Source organism: Phalacrocorax carbo, chromosome 1 (genome assembly GCF_963921805.1).
Source record: "Phalacrocorax carbo chromosome 1, bPhaCar2.1, whole genome shotgun sequence".
NCBI classification, from domain to species: domain Eukaryota; kingdom Metazoa; phylum Chordata; class Aves; order Suliformes; family Phalacrocoracidae; genus Phalacrocorax; species Phalacrocorax carbo.
The window spans coordinates 91,754,759-91,777,685 of NC_087513.1; the positions used below are offsets into that span (position 1 = coordinate 91,754,759).

The 22,927-nt window shown below is 42.9% G+C and overlaps 1 protein-coding gene across 5 annotated transcripts in view; it reads left to right on the forward strand.

Annotated features, from left to right (window-relative positions):
• ZBTB20 (zinc finger and BTB domain containing 20) overlaps positions 1–22,927 on the forward strand; it is a 465,440-nt gene that overhangs the window by 423,237 nt on the left and 19,276 nt on the right. For all 5 annotated transcript variants that reach the window (XM_064466348.1, XM_064466339.1, XM_064466328.1 and 2 more), the window contains 2 exons: positions 8,772–8,868; positions 16,079–16,266. The gene's annotated coding sequence lies outside the window, so the exon portion shown is untranslated. The remainder of the gene's footprint in view (positions 1–8,771; positions 8,869–16,078; positions 16,267–22,927) is intronic.

Consider the following 22,927-nt stretch of genomic DNA (forward strand, 5'->3'; position numbering starts at 1 on the left):
TGTATACTCAGCATGATGCCATACGGTATGGAATATCCCTTTGGACAGTTTGGGTCAGCTGTCCTGGCTGTGCCCCCTCCCAGCTTCTTGTGTACCCCCAGCATTCTCAGTCAGTAGAGCATGAGAAGCTGAAGAGTCTTTGACTTGCTGTAAGCACTACTTAGCAATAACTAAAACATCAGTGGGTTACCAAAATTATTCTCATCCTAAATCCAAAACACAGCGCTATACCACCTACTAGGAAGAAAATTCACTCTATCCCAGCTGAAACCAGGACAGCGTCTACCCCTTATTCTATACCATCTACATCATGCCCAGGTCCCATGCTTTCCAATACATTCCAGTTAATCACCACCACTTTTTCTGTCTTCTGATATATATGCACAGAGGTATCTTTCCCTATAAAATGTTTGTTGTTTCATTTAGTCCATGACTTCAGGCTCTCTCTGTCATAACAGTCCTTCAGGGCAGGAGAGATGGTGTGTGATGTTGGATTGTTGCATTCTGAAGCCAATTCTGGTTCCATTATCGCTGTGCTTCACTCCATTTTCATCAAAGTTCATTCTTCATTAATCTATGTGTTTCTACTGTAATACCATTGATATGGCATATAGCCACCATAGAAATTATGATACACAATGTTAAATAGCAATGAACATCATACAATTTAATTAATTGGCTACTGTCACCCAAAGTCAAATCCCCTTGAGGTACACATCAGACTTCCTCATCCTCCCACATCACCCACCAATTCCACTCAGGTCCTTGAGCAAAAGCAGTCCCACAGATGGGTCACTTTTGCCTAAGGCAGGAATAACGCAGACTGTCTTTCCCAGCATATTTTTAGTGTGCACTACAGGGACTTTATCCCCTTCTACAATACATAAAAGTTCTTATTGGGCAGGGCCAGCTCAATTGTCAGATCCTCTGGTGTTGACTAACCAGGTGGCATTTGCTACATGTGTATCCCAATGTTTGAATGTCCCAACTCTCTTTGCTCTCAGTGCAGTCTTTAACAGCCCATTGTATCGTTCAATTTTCCTAGAGACTGGAGCATGATCAGGGGTGTGATACACCCACTCAATGCCGTGCCCTTTGGCCCAGGTGTCTATGAGGTTGTTTTGGAAATAAGTCCCGTTGTCTGACTCAATTCTCTCTGGGGTGCCATGTCACCATAAGACTTGTTTTTCCACACCCAGGATAGTGTTCCAGGTGGTGGCATGGGGCACGGGATATGTTTCCAGCCATCCAGTGGTTGCTTCCACCATTGTAAGCACATGGTGCTTGCCTTGGTGGGTTTGTGGGAGTGTGATGTAGTCAATCTGCCAGGCCTGCCCATATTTCCATTTCAGCTGTCGTCCCCCATACCACAGAGGCTCTAACCACTTGGCTTGCAGCACACGTTTCACATTCGTGGATAGCCTGTGCAATAGTGTCCATGGTCAAGTCCACCCCTCGATCGTAAGCCCACCTGTATGTTGCATCTCTCCCTTGATGGCAGGAGGTGTCATGGGCCCACTGAGCTAGAAGTAATTCACCCTTATGTTGCCAGTCCAGATCCACCTGAGCCACTTCAGTCTTAGCAGCCTGATCCACCTGCTGGTTGTTTTGATGTTTTTCAGTGGCCCGACTCTTGGGGACGCGAGCATCCACATGACGTACTTTTACAGCCAGATTCTCTACACAGACAGTAACACCTTGCCACAATGTGGCAGCCCAGATGGGTTTGCCTCTGCACTTCCAGTTGCTTTGCTTCTGCTGCTGTAACCACCCCGACAGGGCATTTGCCACCATCCATGAGTCAGTATAAAGATAAGAGCACTGGCCACTTTTCCTGTTCAGCAATGTCTAAGGCCAGCTGGATGGCCTTTACCTCTGCAAACTGAGTTGATTCACCTTCTCCTTCAGCAGTTTCTGCAACTTGTTGTATAGGACTCAACACAGCAGCCATCCACCTCCGATGCTTTTCCACAAGTTGACAGGACCCATCCGTGAACAGGGCATACTGCTTCTCATTTTCTGGCAGTTTGTTATACAGTGGGACTTCTTCATCATGCATCACCTCCCCCTCTGGCAATATTCTGAAATATTGCCTTCTGGTCAGTCCATGATCACTTCCAAGATTCTTGGGTGACTGGGGCTTCTTATTCAAGCCCATCGTGTGATCAGTGCGACCCATTTACTCCACATAGCATCAGTTGCATGGTGTGTAGAGGGGACGTTTCCTTTGACTATCCAGCCCAGCACTGGCAGTCGGGCTGCAAGGAGGAGCTGTGCTTCAGTACCACCACTTCCAAAGCAGCTCAAACCCCTTCATATGCTGCCAATATCTCTTTTTCAGTTGGAGTATAGTGGGCATTGGATCCTCTGTATCCCCAGCTCCAAAACCTTAGGAGCTGTCCTCGAGTCTCCCCTGGCGATTTCTGCCAGACACTCCAAGTAGGGCCATTCTCCCCAGCTGCGGTGTAGAGCACATTTTTTACATCTTTTCTTGCCCAGACTGGCCCAAGGGCTGCTGCATGAACTATCTCCTGTTTAATTTTTAAAAAGGCTTGTCATTGCTTAGGGCCCCATTGGAAATCATTCTTCTTCCGGGTCACTTGATAGAGAGGGCTTACGATCAGACTGTAATTTGGAATATGCATTCTCCTAAAACCCACAATGCCTAAGAATGCTTGTGTTTCCTTTTTGCTAGTTGGTGGAGACATGGCTGTCATTTTGTTGATCACATCCATTGGGATCTGATGAAAGTAATCTTGCCATTTTATTCCTAAAAACTGGATCTCCTGTGCAGGTCCCTTCAACTTACTTTGTTTTATGGTGAACTGGCTTTCAGAGGATTTGGACTCTTTTCTTCCCTTTCCCAAAAATGTCTTCCGCTGTGTTGCCCCACGTGATGATGCCATCAGTGTACTGAAGGTGTTCTGGAGCTTCTCCCTGTTCCAGTGCAGTCTGGATCAGTCTGTGACAAATGGTAGGACTGTGTTTCCACCCCTGGGGCTGTCAATTCCAGGTGTACTGGACGCCCCTCCAAGTGAAAGCAAACTGTGGCCTGCACTCTGCTGCCAGAGGGATTGAGAAAAATGCATTAGCGATATCAGCTGTGGCATACACCTTGGCTGCCTTTGACTCCATACTGCAGTTCTAGCATGTCTGGCATGGCAGCACTCTGAAGCAGCGTGACTTCGTTCAGGCTGCAATAGTCTACTGTCAGCCTCCACTCTCCATTAGACTTACGCACAGGCCATATGGGACTGTTAAAGGGTGAGCAAGTCTTGCTGATCACTCCTTGGCTCATCAGTTGATGAATGAGCTTATGGATGGGAATCAGTCTCAGTTGCTGCAGTATTGCCACCGGTTCACTGTTGTGGTGGCAATCAGCACCTGTTGTTCTTTGACCCTCAGCAACCCCACAACAGAAGGGTTCTTCAGGAGACCAGGCAAGGTAGACAGCTGTTTAATTTCCCCTGTCACCAAGGCAGCTACACCAAAAGCCCACCAGTACCCTTTTGGGTCCTAGAAATACCCTCTCCTGAGGTGGTCTATGCCAAGGATATATGCAGCTGCAGGGCCAGTCGCAATGGGGTGCTTTGCCACTCATTCCCGGTTAAAGTCACTTCAGCCTCCAATACAGTTAGCTGTTGGGATCCCCTGGTCACTCCAGAAATATATAGGTTCTGCCCCTGTTTAGCTTGATGTCATTAGGGTGCACTGTGTCCACTAGAGCGTTATACTCCTGTGGGTGTGATGTACCAGGCCATCGGATCCACACAGACAAGTAAAACTGGCTGTCCCCTTCCTCCACCGGGCTGAAGGCAGGGCCCCTCTAGCCCTGCTCTGCTTGGACACCATCTAACCCGTTTCTCTGCAAGTGTAGGGTTTATTCACCCAACACACTAAGCATGGTGAGATCTTTATTAATGGAAAATAGGCAGCACCCCAATTCTTAAGTGAGAGAGAACTTTTCCAAAAGTTCAGGGTTGAGACCTTGTACCACTGCCCAGGGCAGGAGGGGCCATTTGGCATGGGGGGTGAAAAGGAAAAACAGTAGGAGAAGAGTTATACTTTTGGACCTTAGCTCTTAGCTATGGTTAGCTGTTGCATTGAGAATACCACTTACAAATAGAAAGAGGTATCAGAACAATCAACAGATGAAAGTGAAACCTAGAGAATGCCTGTTCCAAGTGCCAAATTCAAACTTAAGAAAAGAATTGCAGCTTAAGGGAAGTGAAATTCTATAGTATCAGATAAAGGGCAGTGAACAACGGGAGAGAGAAATGGATACAGACAAGTAATAGAGGGTTTGTGAGACAAAAAGTGGGAACGTGATGTAGACTTTACTACAAACTACGTTGCTATTCCAGATTTCAGTAAGTACCCCTGGGACTTCAGGGAAATATTTTTTTCTCTAGTACATTTGCGAAGATGTCCTTGTGGGAAATTGGCCTTTACCAGGCTAGAGCAGTCCAGCCTCTTTAAACAGTCTTTCTGCAAATGTCTAATCCATTAACAAATTAATTTCTGAATTTCAGGCCCAGTTACTGATAGTGGACATATAGTGTTCCCAGTAGAATATAGAAATGAGCAGCTTCCTCTCCTAGATGAAGCCCTGACTATTGTGAAAAATTCATGCCTTCTGATAGTGTGTCCTGTTTGCTAAATTTTATGTTTTCTATGGTACACGTTCTGGCCTCTGTTGGAAAGGTGTGTTTTACATAACTGTCCATCTTGATCTCTGTTTAAGACACTGTGGGTATCTACCTACAGGTGGACAGCGGCCTAACCTTTTTCATGTAACATGAGTGCCACAGTCTGCCCTAGTCAGAGGATGTACCGCCTTTTGAAAAAGAAACAGTAAAATATATCTGGAATAATGCACTTCATGCAGCAAGTTGACTCTCAAATCACATTTGTTGATGTCTAACACTGCTGTTCTCATCTTCTCCTTCTTGTTGCTGCTTTAAGAATTTCACCCAAAATGCTACTCCTGGAGAGAAAAAGTGAACAAAAAAGAACTGCATTTAGCCTAGACAGCTCAGTCTGAAAATATATCATGATTGTGAAAGTGTCAATTAAAACTGACCCCACGTTACTCAAGAGATCTATATGATAGGTGGATTAAGATCAGACACGCTAACTTCTGTGGTACTAGCAAGTTCTTATTTTCCATTGCATCATGATAGACAGCACTGTGCCAGCACAGCAAGTAAGAATAATCAGAAATAAGCTCACAAGAAGCTCATCTTTTAGTTTTTTCATTGCTAGGGATCACAGGAAAGGCAGAAGGAAGCAGACTTCTGAAATATCAGAGAAAAGAGTATTTTGGGAATAAAATAAATAGCAATTAACTAAAAAATTTAGTCCCCTTGATCAAGACTCACTCAGAGAAAGTAACAGAAAACTGTGGTACCAGGTCTTAAGCAAAGAGAAAGAGCTGTTCTGCTGATTGTCTCTTGCAGGTCAGACATATGAGTGCCCCTAACAAACAGGGAATACTGAAGGTGTTTGATGGTGTCTTTGAGCAGAACGAAGTACAGCCAGGGGAGAGATAGAAAGGTCCTGCGGGGAACCAACCTAGAAAAAGCAAATTTCAGGACCAAGCACCAGCAGGAAATTGATGTTTATAATATTTAAGACATCTGTAAAGGAAATATTGTGATGGTGTGTTATGTAAAGAGCAGAGTCAGGCCAATGCTTGCTTATGTGTGTTTTATGTAATATGATATGACAGACCACATCAGATCAATGGTGCTGATTAATGAACAGCTCTGGAAAGGTAGCTAACAAGAGATGAAAGGGTCAAGACACAAATTTCAGGCAGGAGGAGAAGGAGAATCAGTGCCTCAGAATATGGAGTTATGGTCCAGAAGCCCATTAATCATCAGCATTATTATGTAAAGTGCCACATTTTCTCCTGACTTTATGCCCACTGCAAGTCCACTGAAGCCAGTATAGAATTGACCTAAAGCGTATGTCTTAAATCACAATCTGTAGTACATCGCTGCTATCATAAAACGGACCTTCCTTAATAAAAACAGTAATACGATTAATGTTTCTTACACCCTCTAAATTACTGGATAAAGCTTGGAAAGAGCAAGGTGGAATAAAAGTGAGCATATATAAAATGCCCAAGTTACTATCATTAGTGGAAATATTTAAGTAATAAGAGTCTGCATTTCTGGGATGCATTCATGCAGAAAACTTATCCTCCAAAATCTTAATTAAGCACACACTACCTCATGAAGCAGAAATGTAAATGCTTTCCTTTTCTGGCTAGAGGAGCCCAGGTGGAGAAGGGAGAAGTGACTTAACCCAATGTCACACATTCTATTCCTCTGTTGTCCTGCTTGCCTCTCTTTTTGCCCAGTCTTCTCATGGTCAAAAATCCTTTTCCTCTAATTTTTCCCTAGCTAGATTAAGACTTTTATTAAAATTTGGAGGTGTTCCCTTCTCTGCTGCACTCCCCATGTCTTCTAAAGCACTATCAGCTTTATTGATTTATGTACTTAAAATGTACCTATCAACTGCTGATGATCTCAGTGCTTTATGCTCATCACAGTGTAGGAAAAGAGATGTATCCTCCCAGTCCATAGCAAAAATGATGGAGAAAAATGAAGATATTTTAAGTGTTGCCTTTCATGGAGATTTTAGTGCCCAGATTTTGTAGAAGACTTTGAACAGCCCATCTCTTAACAACTTGTCTGCCTGACCCTTGATGTGAAGCCAGATTGAGTGCTAGGCAGTGCTACAGTTGAGAGCCACTTGGATTGGGATCCCAGAGATTGGAAGAGCAGTAATGACACAAAAAGAGAGGTGACAAAATATGCACGATTAGTACATTCAGTTCTTAGGCTTCACTTGTGTGAAATTAGGAGTGAAATGAGCAGGAGTTCTGCTGAAGTAAAGACTAAAGACCTGATCCTGTGATTTTTCTGCTCCTAGTACAAGCTAAAAATGCATGTTAACTGAAGTACTGGGCACTTCTTAAAGGACATAGGATTTATGCCTTAAAAAGGTGAGCAATAGCCAGATAAAAGACAGATTGATTTGTGCAAAGTGGATATAAGAAGCAAGGTCAGCATTGACAGAACAGGTGGGGCACATATGGAAGTGGGAAGGAGAGCTTGAAAGTAAGCCGTGCTGAGTGATAGCAAGGACTTAATGTACAGAATCCTTGGGTGTTATTGCATCTTTGAAATTCAACCCCTGGTAGTGGTCAAAGGTGTCACTGTTTCATGTAATTCTTTTGAGCTAACCTGATGCTGGCATATGGTTCGTTTCCCAAGCCCTGGTGAAACTCAGAGGTTCAGGCTGAGTTGAGGATTATTTTTTCATGTTTAAATTTACTCAATCTGCAATTCAAAGCAGACTTCAAGAAGGGAGAACCCACAAAAACTGGAATCAAAGAAAATGTTTGCTTGAGCCCCTGTGAAGTGTAGCTGCCAGATTCCATGTAGCCTGTTGAAATCAATAGGTAGCATATATCCCAGTCACCAATAAACGTCATCATTACAAAATGTATAAATTGAACATAAAACCGAATGTATATTTTGTGAAGTACATTATTACAGTGTCATCTAAAATCCTTCATTGTGTCGGCTGGTGTTCATTCCAGTGTTCCGGCTGCACAAACAGTGGGGTTTTTTTATTGTGTTGCATTTACAGACATAAATTCCAGCTTGCACAGTGACATTAACCACCTGTGAAATAACAATTACATAACTTATCATTTTTTTGTTCACCTTCTTGATTTCTTTGGTAAAACAAATATTTGATTTTCTTGTCTGATCAGTGTAGGCAAAATCATGTATTCATGGAAATAGCACCATTGGCTTCACTGGCAGTAGGACTGAATATGCTCATGTCCCAGGAGTTCTTTGCATAAGTGAAGTGAGCAAGATTTAATTCTGTCCCTGGATGTTAACTTCAGACATACTTCCAACATCCACAACGAGCCACCCAAAGATCATAAGAAGTTAGCAAAGGAGGAGTTCTGTTAGTCTAGAGAGGGATTCAAGTCCCCCAAAAATGTAAATACTCCCAAAAACTTAGTTCTGGGTGGTGAAATCACCCTCTAACAAATATTGGAGCTGAGGTTTTTCTTTGGATCCCTTTCTGTATTAGTCCGTTGAGTCCAACTCCCTCTTTAGCTCAGGAGATTTCAGACATAAAACTGCTGCCGAGCTGAATCTTTCCTGAAAGGCTGACAATAAGTTATTTCACTGGTCTCACCGCAGTAGACCTGGTGGCTGATGGGAGATAAGCGGGGTTTCTGCTTTGATATGAGCCATCATTTTTGTGATGTAAAGACAGCAAAAGAAGCAAAGGAGGATTTTGCCTTCCTTTTCCTGCCTTTCAGTCCAGAGGAAGTGTTTGTTGCTGCTCTGAACAGGACTAGCCTTGTTGTTCTGATGAGATGCACTTGAGTGCCAAGTTTGTGCTAGCTCTCCATCACTGCTCCGTGCTCATGCCATTAGAGTGAGCAACTTCTCAGAATGAATCCTACTGATAGCGCTTTGCTGGCTAATCCTCCCTCTCCTCACTTCACCAGAATAGGTTGCATGGGCAGACTGGGGTAACTGGGGACTGACTCTGTTGTTGTTTGCAGCCGGGGCTGGAGGGATTGAAGCAAGAAGAATTCAGCCCTACCAGGCTGCAGCCAGCTGTACTGACAGAGGAGAATGCCAGTTAGCATTGCAGCAAGTTTTCTTGCTCTCAGTAAATAATTATTATTTCCCCCTGACCTTTCCTTTTGGTTCTTTCTGGTACAGACACAGCCTCTCTCTGTTCCCTGCCCCAATGAACGTCTGCACTAGGTCCAAGGCTTGGAGTAATTTACCTGAAGAGTGATACCATTTGGAAACCACTGTAAGTATATTTTATCTCTTATAAAAGACTTCTTGTTTCAGCAAAAAAAGACATCTTTAAAAAACAAAAACAAACTGCAGCACCTGTGAGCATTACTGATGAGGGTAAGCTAAGTTTTGCTTTTGACATTTGCAAGGAAATATGTGGGCAAAAAATATGTCAATAAAAAACTGTTAAATATTTAAGCCATAGCCTCACAGCAGTGGCTGGTTTGATCTACTTGTATCTTTTAGTTTGGCAGGTTCTCCCTGCTTACTGCTCCAGTTTGTGCTGTTCTAGTTGGTTCATCCATGTTTATCTTCAGAGTGTTTATCTTTTTTATTCTTACTACTTTTTAATAGGACACCTTTCCTCTCATTGGTGTTTCATGCAATACAGATTGAATTTACTGCAACTCCTTAAAGGCTTATGCTGTGCTTTCTGGGCCTTGTGTTATTTATGATTTAAGGCCATTACAGTTTGGTAGTTTTGGCTGGATTACATAGGTAAAGATGCCTGAGAGAATTCTGACTTTGTGTTGTGCTGTTATTAAGCTCTGAAATTATCAGTTGTGTTACTTGCACTTTTTGTCCCCCTGTAGAGCTCATAGTTTTGGTAAATTATGATCAATTCTCAGTGCTTGCCAGTATTGTCGCAATATTGGTGTAGCTGAGATGCTCTGAGGTTGTAAGTCAGGCAAGTTTTGTAGGTGGGGCCTAACTTTCATGAGTCTTGTGGTTTAGATGGAAAAAAGGACAAATTTGGGGGCATATAAACCTCACTTCAGTTCTGAAAGAGTCCCAGCAAATTTCAATCTTAGTTTAACTTAATCTCTGAATTTAACTTAGTTATGTTAATCAGTCTCCTGTATGGGATTTTGGAGGTTATTTTACTTTTCCATGTTGATTAAATTTTCCAGGCTTTTATTACACTAGAACATCGGGCCTCTCTTGTCAGTTCTCCGTGCCTCCCATTCTTGCTCTGCAGTGTTCTGCTGGGATTTCTCTTTCATATTTCATTTTATGGCAATGTTTTCAGGAGTTTGTGTTTTCCATTGTATGACACAAACTTGCAATCAGAGATTTTAAACAAACTGCCAGTCATGTAGCTGTAACAGCATGAAGATCAATGTGGCTGCAAAATCATCAGAGAAGCTGTGTGAATATTCAGGCAGTCAGCCTGTGCAGGACTTCTAACTACTGAAGCAACACTTCTGGCAAGAAAACTGGGATGGCTCAGGTGGTTTAAAGTGAGCTTGTCTCAGGAATCTTCACCTGCAGCCCTTGAATTCAGTGTGCCCTGATTTTTGAGGTGAGGTCTCTGGGCAGAAAAGATAGCACTTTTCGCTGTTCTTTCTGACTTTTTTTTTTTCATATTCAATGATTGTACTCCTCTCTCTCTCTCTTTTACTTTGTCAGTTTCTAAATATGTATTGTCAATGTCATGTCTGGAAGAGACACAACACTGGCAGTGATAAGCACTGATATCGGGAGCTGTGTTAGTCGCACACAGGCAGAGGAAGAATGTGCAGCAGAACACTTGGGAAAAATATTGCCTAAAATCAAACATAAACTATTTTCACACTCTTATATTTTTAGGATCTGAAAAGCCAGGGCTTTTTTTAATTACATACAGTCTTTGTGAATTACTAAGGTTACAGACAAAGCGTACACCAGTGAGTTAAGTGCAGCGCTTGGGCACTACAGGCATCTCTGACCTGAGGGCACTTACTAGAAGGTGATGCCGTATCTGCGAGGAGGAGAAATAATGCCTGGAACATGGGTGGGCAGACTCAGCCAGCAGCAGCACTTGTAACAACATCAGCAACCCTGTGGCGTGTTCCCTCTATGCTGTTTAGTATGCGATGAACAAAGGTCTGGTTGGTGACCCAGCCCTCCCTGTATTCAGAGGCTGAAAACTGCCTCATTATTGTTCATTATGTAGTATTATTCTCATACAGTCACATTATCATAGCTTCCCCTGAGAGCCAGGATGCTACTGTGGGTTCTGCGCAGCTATGCTGGTTCCTATACCTGAGCTAATTTGTTCATCGCTAACCTGGTGTCTCCACAGGACGAAGAGCTGTTCTCTGAGTAAGGAAAGGTTCAAGCATTAGTTATAGCTGCTGTGTGAGAAGTACAACAACATAACGTTGCCTGTTTTTGACAGAGACTTGATTTGGTGGCCCGGCTGTAAGACCATGTTAATTCATTGAGGGGAAATTCATTCCAAACTCAAGTAATGATTGCAAGGGAGATACAGGCAAAGAAATCATGTGTGGAGAGCAGGCGGAGGGTTAGGGGGGAGAAGGATGAATGCATGAGTGGCAGCAAAAAGGGGGAAGTGTAGCAGGGGTTTTAATAGTAATTAGTTTCTAGGTAGCTCAGAGGTTAGGACATCCAAAATATTCTCTGTTCTGCCTTCAAATTAAACAGAAAGGAGCCTATTCTGTTTGCAGACAGTGCCCAAATCATTGGAGTAGCTGCAGCATTTTGAGTTGTCCACCATCTGAGACCTTTTTGTATGGTAGTGTAGTGTTAAGGTACATGGCAAGGAGGGAGTGCCTCACTGCAATGAAGATAGTGACAGAGGAGTTTCAGAAAACAGAAATAAAAAGATGGCAGTGATTGTAGGTTTTGTTTTACACATGAGCCGGAAAGTGTTGATATGCACAGTTCAGTTCAGGGATGACAGTGGATGCAGTTAGCCTGATATTAGGTACTGGAGAGCATACAATCAAGAAAGGAGAGAATATCTTTTAAGTGGTGTAAATTAACATAATGAGAAGTAACACAATGAATATAAGGGAGTGCTGAAAGTGAATACATACAAAAGAAAAGTACCCAGATATAGGATAGGAAATTTAAGAGATGGAATAGGTAGGATGTTTAGAAACAGATGGATAAATCTCTTGTAAATCTGTAGTAAATGTGAATTCTGCGGTGATCCTCAAGAATTAGATTAGATTAGAAAGGTCAGCATCTCTTCTGTCCCCAACTTCCAGGAATCTGTGCATTGGGTCCATATACAGAAGTGCCATCTCTTTGCTATGTTGGCCTTCTGCTGTCCTTCACAAGAAGCAAAGACGATGATGGCCCTCTAATAATTTTAAGAATGAGTGCAGCATTTGGAAGGACTTGTGATATACCACAGGTTTATGTGTTGGAGCTCAGGAGAGAACTGGACATCAGACTGGAGCCCCTTGCACATTCCCAAGTCTATCGCAAATAAGTTGCAACTTTTATTGCCCTTAGCAACAAGTAAATAGCAAACTTCTTATTTCTGGGGTTAGTCTGTAGAAAAGAACATAATCACGTGAACTCAAAGTAGCAAGGTAGGCCAACCCTCACAATAGAAGTAATGACACAGGACTGTCAATCAGTGAAGTCCAGGAATGGTACATAAGTAGGTAGAATTTGGGAAGGTTCTACAAACTATTTATTACTTGTTTTATTCTCACTCCTATTCCCTGTGCTTTGAGGGTTTTTGACATAGCTAAGACAGTCATACTCTTCCACAGTTGGTGTGCCATTTTACCTTGTGGAACAGGGACATATATTAGAGAGCTTGCTGATGGAAGTTTCATAGAAGAAGTGTGCAATCAGAAAAATATTAGGTTGGGAGGGTCCTCTGGAGGTCTCTAGTCCAATTCCCTGCTCAGAGCAGGGCTGACTTCCAAGTTGCATTAGGTTACTTAGGGCCTTGTTCAATTAAGTTTTGAAAATCTCCAAGGATGGAGATGCCACAACCTGGCTTGTCAGCCTGACCCAACACTTAACAACTCTCCCTGTGAAGACTACAGCAATAAGATAGCAATAGAAGTAGACTATGTAAGTGAATGTAAGAATATTTAATTAGGATAGATGAAGATCACAGCAATAGGACGATTTGTCTGGCTTTGCCCATTCTCCTTTGCTGGCAACAGCAGTCTGGCATTGCAGACTGGAGAAGAACCTTGTTTGGGTTTCTTCATAGGTGGTTTTGATCACAGTGTCCCCAGGACTTTTCTTTTCTGATAAGTTTTCTTTAGATCCTTAGCTGACTCGGCTGTTTCACTTACTCAGCCTTCCTCATGTGGAAGCCGACATTCCTCTTGGGTGTTACTGAGATGCAGGGCATGTCTAAACAGCGTAAGAGAAATGGAGAACTGCTGTAGAGAGTTATCATCTCCAGTGCCAGTCTGCAGCACTGCTTCTCTCCCCATCCTAGTGAGCACAAGTCACCAAGCTTCAAGACTCTGATGTGCAAAAGTGATGATGCAACAGCGTCTTGATAACATAGTGTCAGCCTTAAGAGCAAAGCAGAAAATAAAGAGGTTTGGAAAGGAGGAAACAGGGGGCGCTGTGCACAGCTTCACTGATGTCTCTACCTGTTGCTAGAGTATTTTTTAACCTGTCCCTCTAATGAGTTTTGAAGGCCTGGGAGGCACACGCATGATCAGCCACATGCCGAAGCATTAGTCAGTGCTTGGTCTAACAAACCAACTATGGCTAGCGGCCGACAAATCAGACTGAGCCCCTACCGTGCAAATAACAACAGCATCCTGCCCAGGGGAGGTGCCTTGTGTGTGGATAGAGGTGGAGTCAGAGGCTGTACTCCAAGCGTGTAACTTGGGTTAACTCTTGAGCTGAAAACAGACTTTAAATGTGGCAGTTCAGCTTCCAGGCGCAAGGGACTTCATTACCCCGCACATCCAGAGTCTAACCCTACAGCCTAACCTACGTACATCCTTTGCTGCCTGGACAAAAGGCCATGCTATCTGAAAGCTTTTTGGGTATGCTGTAGAAGAACAGGGGTTTGTACACAGCCCCTGGTGCATGCTGGCTGCACATGAGAAAGTCAACAGATCTGGAAATGAGGCACGTGAAGATGTCCTAGAGTTTGTACACCAAGGATCGACACAGACCATAATGAACAAAACATATGCAGTCCATGTACTTTAAAATATATGTGCTCATGTACAAGCTTTGCATCTCATGCATCTTCATCCATGTAGTAAGAGATGGATCCTGGTGACAGAACGAGGAACAGATGGAAGGATGCCCGAGCTTGGAGTGATGAGATGTTCTGTTTACTCTTCAGGAAAAAAATACGCTTTTAAATGGTTTGATTTTCCTTCCATTTAACATGGGATAAATCAGTTCAGCCCTGTGCTATACATCTACAACTTTAAGTAAGGCCCATTTGGTCATCTCCTATTGATTTAGATCAGATTAGACTTTAGCCCGGTATATTTTGAGCATATTGATTATCTATCTGGAGGCTACAGCAGCAGTACCATCTGCCCATCCCATGCGTGGAAATTTTTGACCCCCGTAATCCAAAATGCCTCAGAGCTGCCAGCAGCTGCAGTGTTATCAGCACTACCCCTCTGTTGGTGGTGGTTCACCTAAGGAGCTCAGCTCCTCTGCAGCACCCCAGAACCCTGTCCGTCTGGGACCTTTTCTGCATTTTGCCTGCTGACGGGGCATCCCTTCAGCCCAAGGAATGTGCCAGCGGCCAACTGGGCCCAGCACCTCCTGGGGGACTCAGAGGGTGGGGGGCGATGTGGCATTTGTTTTACTTCTTTTTGGCCTGTTTAACTCTTTTTTAATTATTATTTTTATTATAATTACAATTTTTCTTCCCTACTCTCCCAGAGCTTTCACGTTCCGGCCTGGGAGACACCTCGGGGCGGTGGGTGCTGACCGGGGTGGGCGGCCGGGGCAGGCCAAGGCCAGGCGGATGCTGCCCCCCGACGGCGACCGGCGGGAAATGGCGCCGGGTCCCGGCCCTGCCCCCGGCCGGGCGTGCCGCCCTTACATAATGCCTTTATGTAACCGGCCGGGGGTCCGCTCCCTTCTTCCCTGTTCCCCGTGCTCCCGCGGGAGTGGGGCTTTTCTTGCTGTAAGATGATGTTGTTTAAAATTCTAGAGGCCAGCTCAGCACATCAGCTGCATGCGGTGCTAGGTGGGACACAGGAGAGCAGGGCATGGGGGGGGGAAGAGGCTCCCGCCTTGGCCCTTCAGGAGGGGAGTCTGTCCCTGTCGAGAGGGGCTTTGCCAGCAGAAGGGGAGCCAGGACCACGCATGTGGGGCCTGGGTGGGTGCCGGGCAGGACCGCCTTGGCTCCAGCAGCACCTCCATGCTCAGGGTTGACCCTCGCTTGGGCCAGATGCTACCCCAAAACCATGGCTGTCCAGTGGCACGAGGTGCTGCCTTGAGAAGGGCCTGATCCCAGGGTGACCTGCCACAGCTCGTGCCTACGGTGCCAGCAGGAGATAACAGCATTTTATTTTAACAGCTTTGGCCTCCCCAGCTCCTGCTGCTCTCTTGCAAGCGTGGCCACAGACCCGCCCTGGCGCGCAGTGGGAGCTGCTGGATGTTTGCCCGGGCGCCATGGCTGTGTGCTGGGTCAGGGCAGTGGTGTCCCCGGCTGGAGGCTGCAGCCTGAGCTGGCTCAGTAGCAACCTCCCTCTGGGAACCTAGGAGTGAGCACCTTCACCTGTAAAACTGAGTGAAACAGTGAAATGTGGGTGTTTGCCTCTCCATTCAGAGTGCTTGCTGTGTGATTTGAAACCTGCAACTTCTCTTTGTGCCCCAGTTCCTCCATCTGTGAAACGAAGGTGGTGATTAACTCAGTGCATAATGTTCCTCTGAGGCTTAATTCCCTGTGTTTACAAAATGCTCAGAGGTCCTGGATGGAGGGAGGTGTTGAGAGCTCACATGCTCTGTGCTCATAGCCTGTCGTTTCAGGCTCTAAATCTTCATGGTTTACTTAGATGACCTCTGCATCCCAAAATTACTTTAGTGCTTTTCCCTACAAAATGAGTCTTTACGCTGATACATTTTGAACTGGAAACTTACATATTTGTTTGCTTTTCAGACAATTCTATTACATTTCTGTATAACTCTATATTCAGAATGCTACAGCCTTGGTTAATATTTGTCAAATGGAGCTCTGACTGTCTAAACCACTGGGACGAGTTTCATTTTATATGTCATCAGTAGGGGCAGAATGCGGAGCTTCGTGCTCGGCCTATTTGCTGTAACAGTCTCAGGGCCATTGCATTAGAGTCAAAACAAGGAGCAGCTTGTTTCCAAACAAGAAGCATGGAGGAAAGTCTTCCCTGCCTCCTTCCCTGTAAGGGAAAAGAGGGGGGGGAGAAGTAAGTTATCTTTAACAGATTCTAAAAATGCCTTTTCCCAAATATGCAGTCAGTCCCTTCAAAGGTCTCTTTGTTTATTTTCAGGAAGAAACCCAAGACAGCTGAAAACCAGAAGGCGTCTGAGGAGAATGAGATTACTCAGACGGGTGCATGCAGCGCCAAGCCGGGCCTTCCCTGCCTGAACCTTGAAGCTGTTCTGTCTCTGAGCCCGGCCCTCATCCACTCACCACATTCACCAACAAACCTGCACACACACACAGGGTCATCTGATTGTGAGTACACCAACAAGCCGCTGGGTTGCAATGGGGTTCTTGAAAACATGCCTCCTACTGCAGACCAGGTTTACCAATTGAATGCTCTTTCCATAATGGCACAAGCAGGACTTCCTCAGGACTTACCTTTTCCCTTCTTTGGGAATTACCACTGAAACAGTGTTTTGTGTTAAGGTCATGATAATGCAATTAGCTAGAGGAAGCTGAGAGCATGTTGTTGGGTCAGGTTGCTGTTTCTTACAAATGAAAAAGGGAAGACCCCTCAAGCGTGTCTCTTTCCAACTAGAGCTGTAGTTATTCCTCTCCAGGTAGTCACATGCTTCTCGTTACCCAAGCATATCTACTGATGGGGATTTTCAGCCTGTGCTGTATTGCAATGGGACGCTTTCTCCCAAGTGTCTGGCTTTGACACCCAGGATTGTAAAGGATTTCCACAAAGAAAGGGGGGAGTGTTTTGTGGAGGGGATCAGTCTGTGAAAGTCTGGAAAATCTTTGTAGACCTGTGTGGCTGTACCAGTTCAAGGCCCTTGTTTTGAGTGCGTTCACTTTCAGATTACTCAGCATGGGTTAATTGGCCTTTTAAAAATGTTCTTTTCCATTTTGCCAAAAAATACAAAAATAAGGGAGGGAATGATTAAAACTGGATTTTGGAAACTCGGAACATAACCTGTCAGCTCTTGAAAACACTGTCATTTCACAGTGGTCTCTGCCTGGAAGTCTCTTAGGCAAGAATGTGCAGGGTGATGTGAACCTCATCATTCACTAATTTTAGAGTATACAGTTTACCTCTTCTGTGGTTGTTTTAGGATGTTGTAAAGTTTACAAGGGGGAAAAAAGGAGAAAGAAAGATGATGGCACCAGGTCTCAAGAGCTCAGAAGCCAACCAGACTTTGTAAAAGCCTATAAAAAAAATCAGGGCATGATAATAAAAAATCAGATTAAAAAGTATGTATAGCCTTTTCTTTTTTTTTTATTTAAAAATCCTGCCTGAGGGCCAAGCTTGGAACCAGCCGGGTTCTAGGGATCGTCACTATCAAAATCACTTTAGCTGCAATTCATTCCTGTTGGCTTCTGACTTTATTCATTATGAGCTTCTTCTAGAGATCTTGATTTTAATAGAGCTGGTAGATATTGGGGAGACTTTCCTAAATCTCACCTGGTGATTTGGGGAGAAGAAAATTGATGTGAAACAATCGAGCGGCAGGCAGCATGCAATTTAGTATATACAAGAATTATCTTCAAATTGGAGATGTCAGGCTCTTTGTTAAAACTGGGGTACAGTTTTGTCTTGTAATGTTTTCTGAAAACAAAAAGCTTGTGAAAAGATGCAAAAAATGAGCAGAACAAGAAAAAATAATCCTTATTTTCAAACAAAGAATCTCTTTATCCCATTCACAAAGATGAAAGAGTTCATTAGTAAATGGGATTTGAAACCTCACACTGATGGTTTTTGACAGTACAAATGGAAACCCATGAAAGCAACCTTAGGACAGAGGCCAGCAGTGATTGTAGGGAACTTGCAGAATGAACTCCTGCTTTTGCTTTCTGAGGTGGCCAAGTTCAGGGGTGAGGAATATTGGCTGAGGGCAGTAGGGGGAGGTGGAGCCTGCAGCTCTTCATGCTCTACCTGTTCTTTGGACTAATAGAGTCTTTTAGACCCCAAAGTTTTTAATGTCCCCAAATCACCTTCCATTCCTACTAAATTCACAATACCAATATCAATAAACTGCAAACCTATGTTAGATGCTCCCTTCACACCGAAGTTGGGTTTTGTTTTTCTTTCAGAAAAATAATAATTTCCATATTAATATTGTCCTATCTCAGGAATTGTTGGAATTTAGTTCCCAAAATACAGTTAGAGTCCTGCAGATGATATTTGATTTTCAAAGGACATTCTTCATTCTGGTGCGGAGTTTTCTAGAGGATGGTAAATATTTTGAAGATACTTAAAAACTAGATTAGACAGGAAGTTTGAGAGGCATTTTCATTGAAAATATCAAAAACACCCAGAAAGAGTCAACATGGTAGGGTTTATCAATTCTTGGAAAAATACGCTGATGTACAGATGGTTCTGTAACCCCTCGTTCATGTATCTGGAAAAAAGACTTGGGTTTTATGGGCCACCTATTCAAATCAGTTTGAAATCTTCACTGATCATTTTACATGCACAGTCACTAGTGCTTGGCAGAAAACACCACCACATATTTATTATGAGAAATATTGAGAAGCCAATCTACTTTAAAAAATCAGGGTGCTTTTGGAATGATTCAGATCAAAATACTTTTTCCAAGCATAGGAAATAAAAACTCTATGATAGCCATCTGCTCCTCAGCTGTAAAAGGCAGAGGTGAAGAAAGGCTAAGCAAATGTATGAATGCCGGTCTTACTGAAATGAGCGCTTAGCAAAAAAAAGTGGCGCAAAGTCATACATGACGGAGAACGTAATTAAGGTCTTAATTCTATAGTGTAGTACATTCTGTATGCTGTTTCTGGTGCCACTTATTCCCAATGAAATTGCATTACTGCTGATCCTTGTAGGATTGGTTCCTAGATTTCTGGATTTGAACATTATGATGTATTTCCGGCGCAGATGAATTCTTGAAGCAAAATCCCAAACCTAGGATGCATTGTGTCTGGTTCCCATCTTTTTCAGTCTTGGGAAATGCTAGCCCAGGCAAGGCAATTGGAGAAGCAAGTTAGAGGAAGGGGTGCTTCCTTAGGTAATTGTTTTCATGTAGGGCTTGGCAGATGAAAAAGCACCACTTTGAATTAATTTGGAATTAAGTCATAGAGTGAGCTGATAGAGCTCCAAATGAGTTACACCTGTAGCTACTCAGCTGTCACAAACAGATGTAGCTGTTTAACCAGAAGAAAGGTGTTTGTGCAAAAAGCTGCAAGGACAAGCATGGAGGCCCAGGTTCTGGAAAGGTTACAAAGAAGCAATAGAAAGCATATGAGATAGACACTATTTGCAGTTTTCTACATACTTTCTTGCTTATGGATAGAGAATGCATAAAGTTGGTAGGATCCTAGTTTGAAGGCTGAAATGCCTCAGGTAAAGCTTCTAAAGATTTTGCTGGGAGGGAAGGAAGTCATGAGGACTTGGCTGTATTTAAACTGATTTGGTCTGTATAGGCTTCTTACTTCAGGAGCCCTTCAGAAAGCATCCATAACTTTATATGTTTTGCAAGTGCCAAGAGATAAGATCATTTTGGCAGAAACTTTCACGAGTTCTCAGAGATACAATCAGACAAAAATTTCATTCAAGCTCTGATGTATGCATCTTAACAGATGTGTCCAAACTCAAAGGAATCCCACGGGAACAGTGCAACTGAATCTCTTTGTCTCTATTGATAGTTAAAAGAGTTATTCTTAGATATTGGATGGTCCATCTGTGAAGGAATTTGTTCCAGACAAGGGAAAAGCACCATCTTTGCAAAGAGTTTCCTGGGGACTGAGAGGCAAGTTGGACAATCATTGGAAAAACTGCTGAAGCAATTTAATGATTTTAGAGAACACTGAACTCTTGCAGAGACCTGAGATTCTGGTACAGAATGCAAGTTGAGAAGGAAAGTGAGGCATGGATTATTTCTGAAAAATCCATAAAACAGCCATTGCCAAGATGTTGAGATGGGGGAGCACTTTCTAAAGTTATGTTTTAGCAAGGGACTGGGGAGTTTTTATGCATTAAATAGAATGCACTTTATAAACACTGTCGGTGATGGACCACATCTGAACCCTTTGTCCGTACATGCTCAAGTGACTTGGCTGACTCAGTCCAATTCCAGCATCATTTAGCTTTCACAGGATAGGAACTTTGAGGCAGTCCATTTTCTTCTTCTAATTTCTGATTTTGTTGCTTGATGGCCTTCTAGCATAATGGGAAAAGGCAGAGAGGGAACCTCACAAGGTTCCTGAGCTCCACAGAGTATTGAGAGTGGGTGTAGAAACTCTGGGTTTTCTTTTTTTTGAGCAGCTAGAGAGACCAACAGTTCCCTTCCCATGAATCAACAGTTTGATTTGCCTGTGGCTAGTATAAAGGGTAGATGGATCTGAAGGTGGTTTGGCCTCATCTTTGTGTTTTAGGTTTCCTGTGTTTCTCTTTGAGGTTCTGTGGGAGGAAGAGAAAGGTTACATGCCCTTATGGTCTTTCCCTCTGCCTCTGGAAATTTGTGGCTATGATTCCCTAGGAACTGCTCTGGAGCTTTCAAATGATCTCCACTCTCAGAGGGGAGGAGGGGGGCCCTGATTCTACCAGCTTCCTTATTTTCCAAGGCAGGCAGTATGTCAATAGCATTTTCATCTGTATTTTTGCTAATCTATGTATGGAATGTGTTAGCTAATGCTGAGTATTTTTAGGTTGTTTTTGGTGACCTAAGAAATTATGTATGTTTAGATATCTATTTTAGATGATATAATAATAATGATACAGGCCTTTTCTGTAGCAAGCTAAACTGGAAGCAGGGACATGCATAGTTCTGAAATACTGATGTCACAATTATGCTTTTGTCTTGCAGAACATTTGAAATTTTATTTAGTAAATGCTTCTCTTTTTAACAGTTTTAAGTGGTTTCTATGTCCTGTAGGTTTATATTTCTGCTTGTAAGATTATCAAAGAAATATCAGCCAGGAATGACTTGCGTTTTCGTAGAAGCAGATACATGTTGCTTGAGTTGTGTAGAGACAGAAGTAAGTACAGGTATGTAAAACTGTAAGCTGAGCTCACCCTGCCTCTGTTGAAAAAGCCATCACAATACACTGAAGAGCTGGTGGTATAAAATGTTGTACTACTGATAGGAACTTGTCTCTATATTCCTAATCAGTACACTAAGTGAGTTTTGTCAGGTTGGTCTCTCGGGCTTTTCATCTCATGAGAAATGACTAACAGCATATGGTACTTCAGTTATGAAGTCAGTGAGTAAGTTTTCAGAATCAACTCTGTGGCTTTGGAGCCTAAGTCTCACTGATGCATAAACCACATTTATAACACATAGATGCTTTTGAAAATTTGTCTAATTATCCTAAATGTTGATTCTCTTGAATCATGATCACCCTCAGTCATGATGACCCTGTAATATTGGCTTGATGCTAGGTTGTCAGTTCTTGTGGTATTCAGTGCTTTTCTGGCTGCTCTCCATTTAGAGAACTCTCAGTGATAACATGCATAATTTCAGCTTTGATTTAAAACAGCCGTGCAGGTTTCTAGCTTTCATGATTTCAGGGGAGAACTTGAAGATATGTCCCAAGTGTATCTATTCTTCCTAAGTGCCAGGGGAAAGGATAAAAAAGTCTTATTGCTCTTTACAATTCCATAGCTTCCATTCTTAAGATTTTGAGGTGACTGAGTGGATAATACCGTGATATTTCTGTTTGTAAGTCACACTGCAGCCACTGAGACATACTGTAACTTCCCAGTAAGATATCTGTAGGCTGTTTCTGAGTTTACCTGTTCCTGTCTTCAGAGTCTGCCCCAATAGATTTTTATTAACGTTCTTAAATTGTGAATCTTAGTAAATCCTTCCGTTATATATTGGATGAGTGTTTCAACTGCTTCACTCATGAAATGTGTGACTGATGAATCCTACACAACTGTCTGTCATTGTTCAATGTATTAAGATGTTCCAGTACTCTTTTGTTGTTTGGGAATTGTTTGTTTGTTTGGTTGGTTTGGTATGTGGGTGTTCAGGGGTTTTTTAATAACAGTCTTCAGATCAGTGCTTTCCTCTTCTCCCCTTGGAGCTAGCTTACCTTCTTCCATCATCTTCCAGTCTGAAAATCAAAGCAATAATGTCACTTCTGCTGCAGATTTTCTGCAACCTCTTTGACTACCTTTACTGCTTTCATAGATCACTAGTCTAGCTAACCTACCAAGTCTACTATATGCCTATTTCATTTATTAATCCAAATAATCTACAGAACTTCTAAGGTACTGGTCATTGCCCTGTAAGCCTTCTCTGTCTGATGTGTTTGAATAATGTTTTATTGCAGTATTTGTCTTTATACCTTTAGTGGTTTTTTTTCTTTAAATTTCCTCTTCACCCTACCTAATCTTTGTTTTACATCTAGCCTGCTACAGTTTATGCTCAGTTCTATTAGTGTCACTTAGGCATGATTGCCATGTTTGGAAGGATACATTTTCAGCTTTAATGAACTCTTATACCTTGTTATTTAACTATTGCAGCATTTTCTACTTCCTTATTTTTTGTTGTTCTCCTTGGATATGCATATGGACTCTAATAAAGTATTATTAAGGCTGCTTATCTTATGGATTTTAATTCCTTATCTTTTCCTTTCAGACTCTTTCTGACTGACTTCCTCTTCTTTATTTTCTTTCAATAGTTGTTCCTCCTGAAGTTGCACAAATCAAAACTGCCACTTCATGTGTTCTCCTTGAAGGATGTCAGACATAATCATGCCAATCGTTGCTATTTAGTGTCTTAACTACTCATGCTACTGCTGTCATCTCCTCAGTCCTAATTGGGTGAGAAGACTAAACCAAATGTACCATTTCCCTAATATGGTCTGCAGAGGGACACTTCATGCAGCAGGGTCAAACATAAAAGATTTTCCAGTGTTTGACAGGTAACTCTTACTTGAAGGAAACTAAAGCAGTGACATCCCCATCTCCTTTTGCCCTACTGCGTGTTGTTAAAACCCTGTG